Source organism: Phodopus roborovskii, unplaced genomic scaffold, assembly GCF_943737965.1.
Source record: "Phodopus roborovskii unplaced genomic scaffold, PHOROB, whole genome shotgun sequence".
Lineage (NCBI taxonomy): Eukaryota > Metazoa > Chordata > Mammalia > Rodentia > Cricetidae > Phodopus > Phodopus roborovskii.
In genome coordinates, this window is record NW_026126434.1 from 21,122,338 (window position 1) to 21,133,544 (window position 11,207).

At 52.6% G+C, this 11,207-nt stretch overlaps 1 protein-coding gene across 1 annotated transcript in view; it reads right to left on the reverse strand.

Moving 5' to 3' along the window:
• Rsph14 (radial spoke head 14 homolog) overlaps positions 1-11,207 on the reverse strand; it is a 76,115-nt gene that overhangs the window by 22,437 nt on the left and 42,471 nt on the right. The window lies entirely within an intron of this gene.

Genomic DNA, 11,207 nt, shown 5'->3' on the forward strand with positions numbered 1-11,207 from the left:
GCGGTCCCAGAACACCCAGGAGGGTCCATGGGCCAGCAGAGACCTTGGGGCCCATGGGCCATGTGGGCCCTTGGTGTGGACCCGTCTTCTACAGGCTCCTAAGCGAGGTCACATTAGGTAATGTACTCCCGAGGGAGCACTGGAAAGCGTTTGAGCTCTGTGCAAACATCTTTCGGCATTGGACCATCTACCCATCCATCTGTTCTGCAAAGCTTCTCCCAGAGCACCTGCTCTGAAGGAAGTAGAGCTGGCAGCTGGGGGTGGGGGTGGAGCAGACTCCCAGATAAGCCCACAGTGGGGGATCTCAGGGAAGACCACACTCACAGTATAGCCAGGAAGGGGACCATGGCCAGACCCAGGAGCCCGAGGCCAGGGGAGGGCCAAGCTGCCCTTTCTTCCTGGGGCAAAATCCAATACTACCATGGAGCCAGCCTCACACTGCACTTTCAGAAGCGGTCTGGAAAATGTCCTGTGTGGTAAGCACTGTGGGCCTGAAGGGTGTGAAATAGAACCCTGGACACAGAAACTAGGTTTGTTTTATGGTGTTTGTTTGTTTTTGGTAGGGTTAACAGGAAGGGAGAGGTAGTTGAGCTCTCTTCCCACAAGAGCAGTTCCTTGGAGGAATTAGTTGCCTATCCTGTCTTTGTCCAGTGTCACTGGTATCAAGGCAAGCAGAGGGAAGAAGATGTGGCTTTCGGTCCCAAAATACATGTTGTGTCAAAAGCCTAAATGAACTCCCAGACCTTCCCTGCAGTCACACTGGGCGAGAGAGGTGCAGAAGAAGCCAGAACAGGGCAGGCTGCACATGGCTGTGTCTCACACACTCACTGGCACCACGAGGCAGTGGGCCCCGAGAACCCCAACCTAAGGCTCAGTGAGAGCTGAGCAGGCACTGTTCCAAGAGGATTTCCCAGCTGGAACGAAAGGAAACGTGTGCCCCTATCATCCAGATGAGCACAGTTTCCTAGCCCTGGTGTTAGCCTCCTCAAGAGCCCCAAACCTTCCAGACGGTGGCTCCCAGACTTTGGACCCCACTCAGAGGTGTGGACATAATCCCCAGGTTGCCAACAGCCCCCTTTTGCTGTGGGGTCAGCTTGGGATGTTGTGTTTTCAGCCATTCTTCGCCATTGCTGCTCTCCATTCCTCATTGTGTTCCTATCACTGCAGTGCTGGTCTGTGTCAGGGATGAATGGTCTGGTTATCTTCCAACCATAACGTGAGCTCCTTGATACACAAACTCAGCTTGTGGTCCCCACCCTCTCCCCCCCCCCCCCCCAGTGTCCCCCTGCTTGGAGCAGAGCCGTGCATTCTGGGCTCAAGCCTGAGAGGATACTGAGGATGTGTTGCTCACTTGCCACGTGGATCTGAGGGTGGAGAGTGGTAGGCCCAGGCCCAGATCTAAGATGCTACAAAGCGGCGGAGGATGTCTTGTGAGACGTGCAAGTGCAACTGGGCAGAGAAGGGGATGGAAAGGAGTCTGTGGCCTGCAGACTAGGGTGCTGTGTTGATGCCACAGCCCAGTAGTCTTATCCTGAGTGTCTCAGAAGAGAGGTCCTCTGCACCCTGCCCTCTGTACATCCCATTTGCATTCCCAAAAAACAATGGCTCCAGAAGCCAGCATCTCTGTCTCCAAACCACAGGAGGTCCTGTGCTAGCCTTTCTCGTGAGGAAGGTAATCCTTTTTACATCTCACAATCTTCTTCAAGGAGAAAAATCCCAGTTTGGTGCCAGTGTGGCTCTCCCCATCCAGCAGATGCTAATCCTTGCTGTTTAACGAACAGTAAGTGACCTCGCCTGGCCCTTCTTGCAGACAAGAGGCCCAAGCCAGCAGCAAAAGCATATTCCTTCACATTGTTGTGTATTCCAGATAATTTCTGTGATTAACGACTCTGGCTTTCCACTTAAAGTTCTTAAAGTATGGTGTTATATGGAGATATATATATATATTTCAAGAGAAACATTGCAGCAGGTTATACCCAGATGTGGCCAGGTTAGGAATGCATGGTGAGGGTACAGAGGCTGGGGGCTTGATTAATGCTGAGTTCCAGAGAGTTCCTTGAGGAAGTCAACTCCTCTCTTTAGACCTCTACAAAGTCATGGACCAACCCCCTGGTTACTCTGCCACTCTTACACAGGTGTGGGGTGGGAGTGTAGCTGTCCACCAAGTGTCTGTGGCCACAGGCTTCTGGGCTCATTTTCCCTAAATACCAGCTTTCCCTGGTGACCCCAGCTGCCCAAGGAAGCATGTTGCTGCTGTAGCTTACAAGGTACAGTGGTACCCTGGCTTGGTTCCAGTACCTTCTCCCCAAGCCCACTGTCTTGACTTCCCTGGGATAGACACTCCCAGAGGATACTGTTCAAGAACACACACAAGTGAAATGGATTCCTAAAGAGTCTGCTGGGACCCTGGACTGGGACCAGGCAATTACAGTAACAGGTTGGGTGGGGACAAGCTTGCATACAGATCTGGCTGAGGAGAACAAGTCCATAGCCATGAGGTCTTGGCTTCTGGAATCTACTTTGTACTGGGCGAAGAAGGCTGAGATGGATAGAGAAGGGCAATAGAACCGGCTAGAAGGCCAGACAACATGAAGACAACTCCTCCTGTAGTCCAGGCCTGGCTTTAGACAAACCTAATAAGGGCTTCTTGGCCTCGGCAGGAAAGGAATAGAGGAACATACAGTGTTTCAGCTGAAGCAGAGAGCACGTGTCTAGTAAGGCAGGCGTGAAGAGGCAGAAGAAAATGTTTCCGAATTAAGAGGGCAGGAAACTGGTTATCAGTGGCAGCTGTGGGCACAAGCTTTTCCGTTTTCTTTAGCTTCTAAAATAAAGCCATGCTGGGTGTCACTCAGGGACTTCAGTTCGAGAGGTAAGCTAGAGGGTCTACTATTAGTTGGTGTCTTCGTTAATGGATTTTAAAACAGGGCTCACTATATAGCTCAAGCTGGCCTAGATCTCTGCCTCAGCCTCCTGAGTGCTGGGACCAAGTGTCTGTGGCCACAGCTTCTGGGTCCTGCCTCCCCCTGGTGGCCCCAGATGCCCAAGGAGACATGCTGCTGCTGTAGTGTACACGATCAAGCCCTGGCTTGGTTCTATTACCTTCTTCCCAAGCCCACTGTCTTGACTTCCTTGGGACAGACACTCCCAGAGCCCAGCCAAAAGCTGACTTCCACTGTTCGAGAACATACACAAATGAAATGGATTCATGAGGAATCCATTCGTTTCGTGGCATGGCGTGGCGTATGTACCACCATGCCCAGCCGAGAACTCATGAAAAGAAATGAAAGACACCTGCTGTCTTGGGGGGAAGGGGAGTAAGCCTCCTGGCTAGTGAGTTGGGCTACCAAAGGCCAGCAGTGTGTCAGCTGCCCAGCTGCTGGCCTCGGGGACCCTCAGATGCACTCTTGTGCTGGCCTTTGCAGACTGAGATAGGGGATGGCTGCGGAACTGACACTTTCTCCCTGTTGCCTGGTGGCCTGATGTGAAAGAAGGGCCTGGGGAGCTGAGCTGGGCACCACTGGGCCAACCGCCCTCTGCCTCCTCCACGTTACAGCGTAGTTGTTGGGTGCCAAGGAAACACAGAGCAAAAGGTGACCAGAAAAGTGGGGTGGAGGATTTGGGAAGTGCTGAGGTTCCTCCCCCACTTGGGGTACACTTGGCTTGCATGGGAAACTTCAGAGCAGGCCAGGGTCAGGCAAGTGCAAGCAGCCCCAGAGTGCTCCCATGGGTTAAAAAGTACTCCACTATAGGGACTCCTGAATCTCCCTCAAGACCTGTAACCACATATGCTGCTGTTCCCCATGTGGAGCCTGGAGACAACCCAGGCAAAATGGTTGCTTGGGGTGCAAGACAGTGGGACTCCTGGGGCACTCAAGGTGTTTGGTATTTGGAGATATTTAGTAGCCAAACAGTGTGTTAGGATGCAGCCTCTCTGCCCTGATGTGTCCTGGGCCTTGGCTACTCACCAGCTCCTGAGGTTCTTCTTACTGTAGCTAACAGACTTGGATCTCAGGTATGACTATTTCTGCATCCACTCTACCTGAGTGTAAACCCTCAGGGAGCCTAAATACCTCCCTGGCAAGTAGCTCTGTGTTGAGGGGGAGTGTCTGTGCAAATCCATTGCTGTCCTGTATCACACTTTCTGTGGTCCAGGTTCAGCATGAGGCAGGCTTTCCTGAGGGACTAGTAGGGATAGTAGCAGGTAGCCAGAGGTCTAGACAGGGAGGGGCCAGGCTGCTTGTCTGTGAGAAACTAGGATGTGGTAGTAAGGGATCCTGCCTATAAGCTTCCCACCCTAGAGTCACCTGGCTTGGACAAAGACACTGGATGACTTGGGTCTGATCTGCTTTTCCATTGCTCTAGAGGGGCCAGCTCACTGACTGTTGCAGAGGCGGTCCTGAGAGAGGAGTGTGGGGAGACACCCAGGGGTAGATGTAGACCAGGAGCTGACACAACCCAGCTGTGTCTTAGTGGGTTCTGGCAGCCATGGATATCAGTGTTGTACTGTCCAAGTCCTGCGCCTAGGAGTGGGTGTGTCAAGCCTCCAGGGACTATAAGCTATAGTCCAAGGAGAGCAGTGGTAACTGGTATAGAGGGTGTCCATAATGCCAAGGTCCCGAGAGAAGTGACACTGACTATAACTATGTCTCTGTCCTGGCTGGGGTTGTCACTTGATACCTTTTTCAGGACAGAGAGGGTCATATTTAGGAAAAGGCAGCGTACAATGAAGGTAGGCTGACCAATTAGTGAGTAGATGCCAGGGTCAGCCACTCTAGACCAGTGGTTCTCAATCTTCCGAATGCTGCAACCCTTTAATATGGTTCCTCATGTTGTGGTGACCCCCAAACATAAAATTATTAAGTTGCTACATCAAAACTGTAATTTTGCTGCTGTTATGAATTGTAATTTAAATATCTGGTATGCATGATATCTGACACATAACAACTCCTCCTTCCCCCTCAAAAGGGGTCTCAAAAGGGGAACCGCTGCTCTAGATTCAGGGAGGTAGGGGGGTCTTAAAGAAAATGGTTGGTACTTGTGATAGAGTTCAAAGGTGGACTGGGAGTTCTAGCCTTGGAACTGGAAGGAATACAGACTTTTAGTAGAGGATCCCCTGAGTGGTGTCAGGGTTTACACATTGCACACTGACAGTCTTTGTACTGTGGCATGATTGAGGCCAGTGTGGAGCTTGTAAAGAGCTGGGGACCAAAGAAAACTAGCTGCCGAAAACTGCTGGGTAAGGGCAGAGTCATCATGGTATACATACCCCCGGGTGCATGCATCTGGTGGAGGGTTGGGATGGACTTGCTGACATGGACTGACTGATAAAGTTCACACATCTGTACTACAAGGAGAGTTGACTGTCTCCACCCCATGCCCGCCACTTTCAGCATCTCCTCTCCAATAGAGGCCCTACCTCTCAGCCTTGCTGCACAGTCCTTGGGATGCTCCATCTCCTTCCTAGCCCAACCCAGCCACCACTCCCATCACTGCCATGCAGCTTTTATCTTATAGAACCACCTGCAATATCTATCCATTGCATCCACTTGCCAGGTATCCCCTCCTCCACACCATGACCCTCTCACCTGGGATCTGTATACAGGAGCTTTCCCAGTCTATTCCAGTTGGTATCATTCAAACCCTAGTTGACTTTTGATTTGCCATCAGACCATCACTCCAGCTGTCCTTCCAGCCCCTCCCACAGGTACCTCAGCCCTTTCACCAGCATCTCCCTCATCCTCCAAAGCCTACCTGTCTGCATCCTGTACCACTTGCTTGCAGTCATTTACTACCTGCTAGGGGGCCAGCCTTGCCCACGTTTGCAGATTTGCTGCCTGTGCACTCCACCTTTGACCTTCCTCTCCGAATGGGAGCTCCATTTTTACAATAAAGTCTGGCACCTTGTCACGTGCTGCTCTTTAAACCCTGTCTATGGTCTGACTTCTGTTGCCTTTACCCAAGCAAAATTAGAGACTTGATCTTTACCTTATCCAATGCACAAACACCCTAAGCTCCACACTCCAAACCATGGCTTCATATGCAAGTGCCAGGCCCATTCTTCTCCACCGTACCACAGCTGCTCCCTCTTGTCCATGGCCACCTTGCTTTTAGGATACCAGGAAACCATGTGGAACTGCACACAGACACATGCCTACCCCATCCCATGAACAGCTGCACCAATACTTAAGCAGGGACACACACGCTTGCACATACGCGCATACATGTCACTATCACAAACATGCATCTACACACATAGCTTCAAACCATTTTCCTATTTCTCCTTGATAAAGGAAAACCAAGAATCCAGCTGGGCTTCTCTTCTACCATGCCCCTCCCTTTCACCTTGTACTTTTCTCGTCTCTGCTGAGGCCCTTTGACCTCCCTTCAGTTCCACAATGACTGTGGCTCATCTCTCTTGTCCACACCCACACATTCCAACCCTTTGTACGAGCCTCTCCTCTGCCTAGTACTTCTGTTATTTCTATCCATACTCAAGGACACTGTGCTGGTAGATCCTAGGTATCACCCTGAGAACTCATGAACAGTTTCTGGGCCAGGAGGCATCGAAATATGTGGTTACCCATTGAGCCTCTACCTCTGGCCAAATGACATGAGGTTCCATTCTGAGATTTGAGGAGTTCCTTAAGATCCAGAAAAAACCCGGGTAGACTTGGAGAAATGGCTGACAGGAACCTGACCTCAGCTGGCGGGACAGGCTGAGGTCCCATTTAGAGCATGGCTAGACTTCTGCATCCATCATCATCCCCTGGTTCCGCTTCTCTGGCACTTGCCCAAGTGTGAGCAGGCCCCACAGAGGTGCTAAAAGAATTCTGTGTAGGGTTGTCAGCTTGTTTGCTTTGGGAAGCTGGTACCCTGGTGATCTAGCAGAGGACGACGCCACTGTGCCTTCACTGTGACAGTTGCTTGCCCATGACACAGGCTTGCTGCCTGACCACAGTTTCTCTGTTCTTCCCTCAATGCCCTCCAACAATCAGTGGCTACTTATCAAGAACCACCTGACTCTGGGTTTCTAGACAGCAACATATAAGGCTCCAGGCTGGGAGCCCACTGCCCCCCACCATTCTCTCCCAGTTCCCCTGCAGCCTCGTGCTGGTGAAACACATTTCCTGAAGCTCAGATCACATGTTCATAAGCAGAGAAACTTCTTCGTCCACCACTTGAGACCAAAGGCTAGACTGTTTCTCTTTATTCTCAAGATCCAGCTCTGGGGAGGGGCCCACCAAGGCAGGACGGGGCAGGAGTTAAGGGTAGGTAGGACTGTGCCACGCTCTTGTGCCCTGCCTGCTCACAACCACTGTCTTGTCTCAGTTCCATCAGGGGTCCGTCTTTGTCCTGCCCCACATGGTTTCACCAGTCTTAGGGAGATCTCCGCCCCCCCCCCCAGGAGACCCTGCAGGGCAGCCAGGTACTGTGTGGAAGTTGCAGCACAGAGGGTTGGAACCTCACTAGTGTGAGCTGACCTACAAAGAGCAGCAGAGTTCCAGCAGGAGACACCCTAAAGCACAAGTAGCCAAGGAGAACAGTGGGGCCAAGAGCAAGCAGGGCCTGACAAGGTCCCCAGAGCCACACTGGGAGGAGCAGGATCAGGTCTACATCGCCAGGAAGTAGACAGGCTCTTCTGTTCAGATACAGCTCTAGAACAAGGCAGGGGACTGTCCCACCATCACTCAGGAATGGTACCTCTGGGGTCCCCTACCTAGAGCAGGGTCACCTCTCTAGACTAGACCGTGTGCTGAAAATATGGTGACTGTAACCTGTCCTGAGGATCCTACTTTTCATGGCAGCAAATGGTTGAGGAGGCTCATTTAGCAGTACTGTGTTTTCTGGATGACCTTTGCCACTAACACCATCCAGATAAAGGAGAACTGGCTGGTGAGGCCTGGCTATACCTTTGACTTTTAAAACACTGAAGAACATGGTTTTAACAAGGAAGGCCCTCAGCCAGGCCTCGGGAGGGAGGGTGTAACATATCACACTGAAATGGCATAAAATGGTGTTGGCCCTAGTGTTTCCCCATTGCTCTTCCATAGTGCTCCCTACAGTGCTCCCTACAGTACTCCCTATAATGCTCCCTACAGTGCTCCCCAGTGCTCTCCCTCAGTGCTCTTTCATAGTGCTCCCTACAGTGCTCCCCAGTACTCTCCCTCAGTGCTCTTCCATAGTGCTACCTGTAATGCTCCCCCCCAGTGTTCTCCCCCAGTGATATCCCCCAGTGCGCTCCACATTGCTCCCCCATTGCTATTCCACAGTGCTCCCGCCACTGCTCTCCCCCAGAGATCCTCAAATTGCTTTCCCTCATTCCCCTCCCCGATTTCTCTCCCCTGGTGCCTCCCCCCAGAAACTGCTAGAAAGCCTTAATGAAAAGACATCCCACACACACACAGAGCAGGCTAAAGGTAGTACACACCTTTGTTCCCTCAGGTTGGTGCAGGGGCTGTCAGGTCCTGTGGACCAGGAGCCATTCACATTGAGCTCTCCATGTTCACAGACCACAAAAAGAGGCTCAGGCAAGCCCTCATGTGATGAGTGACGGGCCCTTATCAATGTCGTGACATTAGCTAGCAAACCCTTTACCTAATGAAAGTTTGTTAAAAGAAATGTAGGTGATGCAGTAAAATGCACAGCAGGGATACACACACACACACACACACACACACACACACACACACACACACACACACACCGCTGAGCCCCTCTCTGCTGGGAGGTGGCTCCTGGACCTTTATCCACACAGGAGTGTGGCTCCAGTACACGTGTGTGCATGTGCTCTTTGAGTACATGCATCTTGAGGCTTCCATTCTCAGACATCTTGGGATGGTCTGAAATGACATCTAATCACTACTGGGAACAGCTCTACGCCTCGGGTAGAGTTGCTCAGGCAGTGAGACTGCAAAGAACTAGAGACATTCTTTGACCTTCCCTTCCTCCTTCTACTCTAGCACCTGCTTGGGGCCCACTGTACACTGAGCACTGCTCTGCTGTAGAGCCAGGGCAGGCTGCTCACTTAGCGCTCTGCCAGGGGAAGAGGGCAGGAAGCATTGACACACAGGGTTGTATGTGTCACACAGTGCTAAGGGCAGCTGTGGAGGCAGCAGTGAGGCGCAGGCAGGGGAATAGTTGGGTTCTGGCTACGGAGGTAAAGATACCATGATGACGTTCCCATCCATGGTTCCCAGCCAACCATGATGGCTGATACTTGCAGAGTACCAGGCTCTGTGCTAGATGCCCTGCTCCTCCCATTTATCAGCAAGCACAAAGGACTAGCTCAGAAATGTAGAGTTTATTACCCAAGGTGCCAAGAGGCAGTGGGGTACCTGGCCAAAAGCTGTGTGAAGAGTGAGATTTGTACCCTGAAGACCAGAGCCACGGCCACTGAAGAAAATCAGAACCATTGGCCCTGGGGCTTGGGTCAGAACATGGTTGCTGGGTCTAGTGTGGATAGGACAGAGAGGGACACAGTATGGGGAGTGGACTGCCATTTCCTAAAGGTCTGAGTCAGATGGATAAGGAGTGTGTGGGTGGTTGGGTAGGTTGAGTCCCAGATGCTAGGCACACCTAGGAGTGGAGGTAGAAAGAGGCTCTTGCCTAGATTAGGGGCTCTGTCTGCCTTGCACCTTCTACCCCAGAGGCTGCTAGCAGAGAAGGAGACTTTAGACCAGTCATAAAGTACCCGTGGCACAATAGCCAAATAAAGACAGATCACAGGAAAGAAAGTAAGAGATGTGTCGTGGCAGGGGGCCACCCTGGGCTCCCAGTCAGAGGCAGAACTGAGCCCCCTGCTGGAGGAGACCTGCCCCAGCCACCCAGCAGTTCACAGAGGTATCAAGTAGGTGACCTCCCCCTAGTGGTCAACAGGTGTCCCTGGCTCCAACTGTGAGTCCAGCTGTTCCTCGTTAGCCCCCCCCCCCCAGAAGGGGGAGGCAGATAGGATCTCTGAAAGATTCAGCCTGAAGCTAGATAGAATGGGAGCAGAACAGCCATGCCTAGGCTCAGTAACTCCCAGTTTTCTCAGAGTCCCCTATGCCCTCCTGCCTCCCTAGACAGATTATCACCATATTGTCCTGATTTGGCCATGCCTCAAAACCTGTGCCCAGCTATTGCTCACCCAGGACCCTATGGTACCCCCATCTGCTAATTCCCCCTGGAAGGGACTGGGGGGAGGGTAGAACACAAGGGCAGGGGAAGGGGGAGAGCAGAGCTCCATCCTGATACACTACACACTCAGTACATCTGGCCCTACAACAGAGATGGCCCTATGTGTCCAAAGGGATGAAAGTTGGGAGACACCCAGTTTTTCTCTGGTTCCCTTCAGGCAGAGACACCACCAGGACTACACGGTAAATCAGAGCGGGGTTGATCCCTAGGTGTCGTGGAGTAGTGGGCACCCACTGTGGGGGGGGGTCATCCCGAGGAGCTCCAGTCAGACATATAGACTCAGAGGGGACAAGGTCAGCCGGGTCCACTAGAGAAGAAGCCAATCCAGCATGGGTGCAGCAGACAAGAGCTTTGCACAGCCCGCTCCTCTCCATCCTGCACCTGGCATCAAGCAGATCCATGGAGTGGAAGGCATTGGCCACGCATATTTGTTTTCCTGTGGGTTGGGCACTGACCCTGAAGCACTTAAGGGGCTGGGAGTTGACAGACTGTTCTGCTGTTTGCTGAGGCCCTGGTGGTGGATCCCTTTCCCCTGTCCAGACCGAGGTGGGCCTAGGAGGTAGCTCATGCTCTTCTCTTTCTTGTTAGGTGAAGGGCCGGATGCAAGGCAGGGAGCCGGAGCAGCCTGAGGCAGGGGGGCCTTGGGAAGCGCTGGGCCCTCCAGCCGTGCTTAGAAGCATCGCCACAGCAACCAGCGACCAGACAGCAGTAGCCTGGGCAGACACTGCCTAGGCAGACGCGAGCCGACAGCTACAGGGAATGACTACAGCAAATCAGGCCACACCGCTGACAAGGGAGGTGGAGTGTCACTAGAGGGGAGGGTGTGGTCTCTGCCCCACTGTACTGAGCGCCATGCCCACAGGAGAAGAGGTGCTAGGGCAGGGGCTGCAGTGTGACACTGCCACGGCCTCGCCCCCAAGCCAGTGCTGAGCACTCCTGGGTCAGCTGTCTTCTGTTGTCTGCCAGTGTCACACCAGCCCACATCTCAGCATCCCTCCCTGTGCCCATTCTGTCTGTTGGCAAGAGGGGGA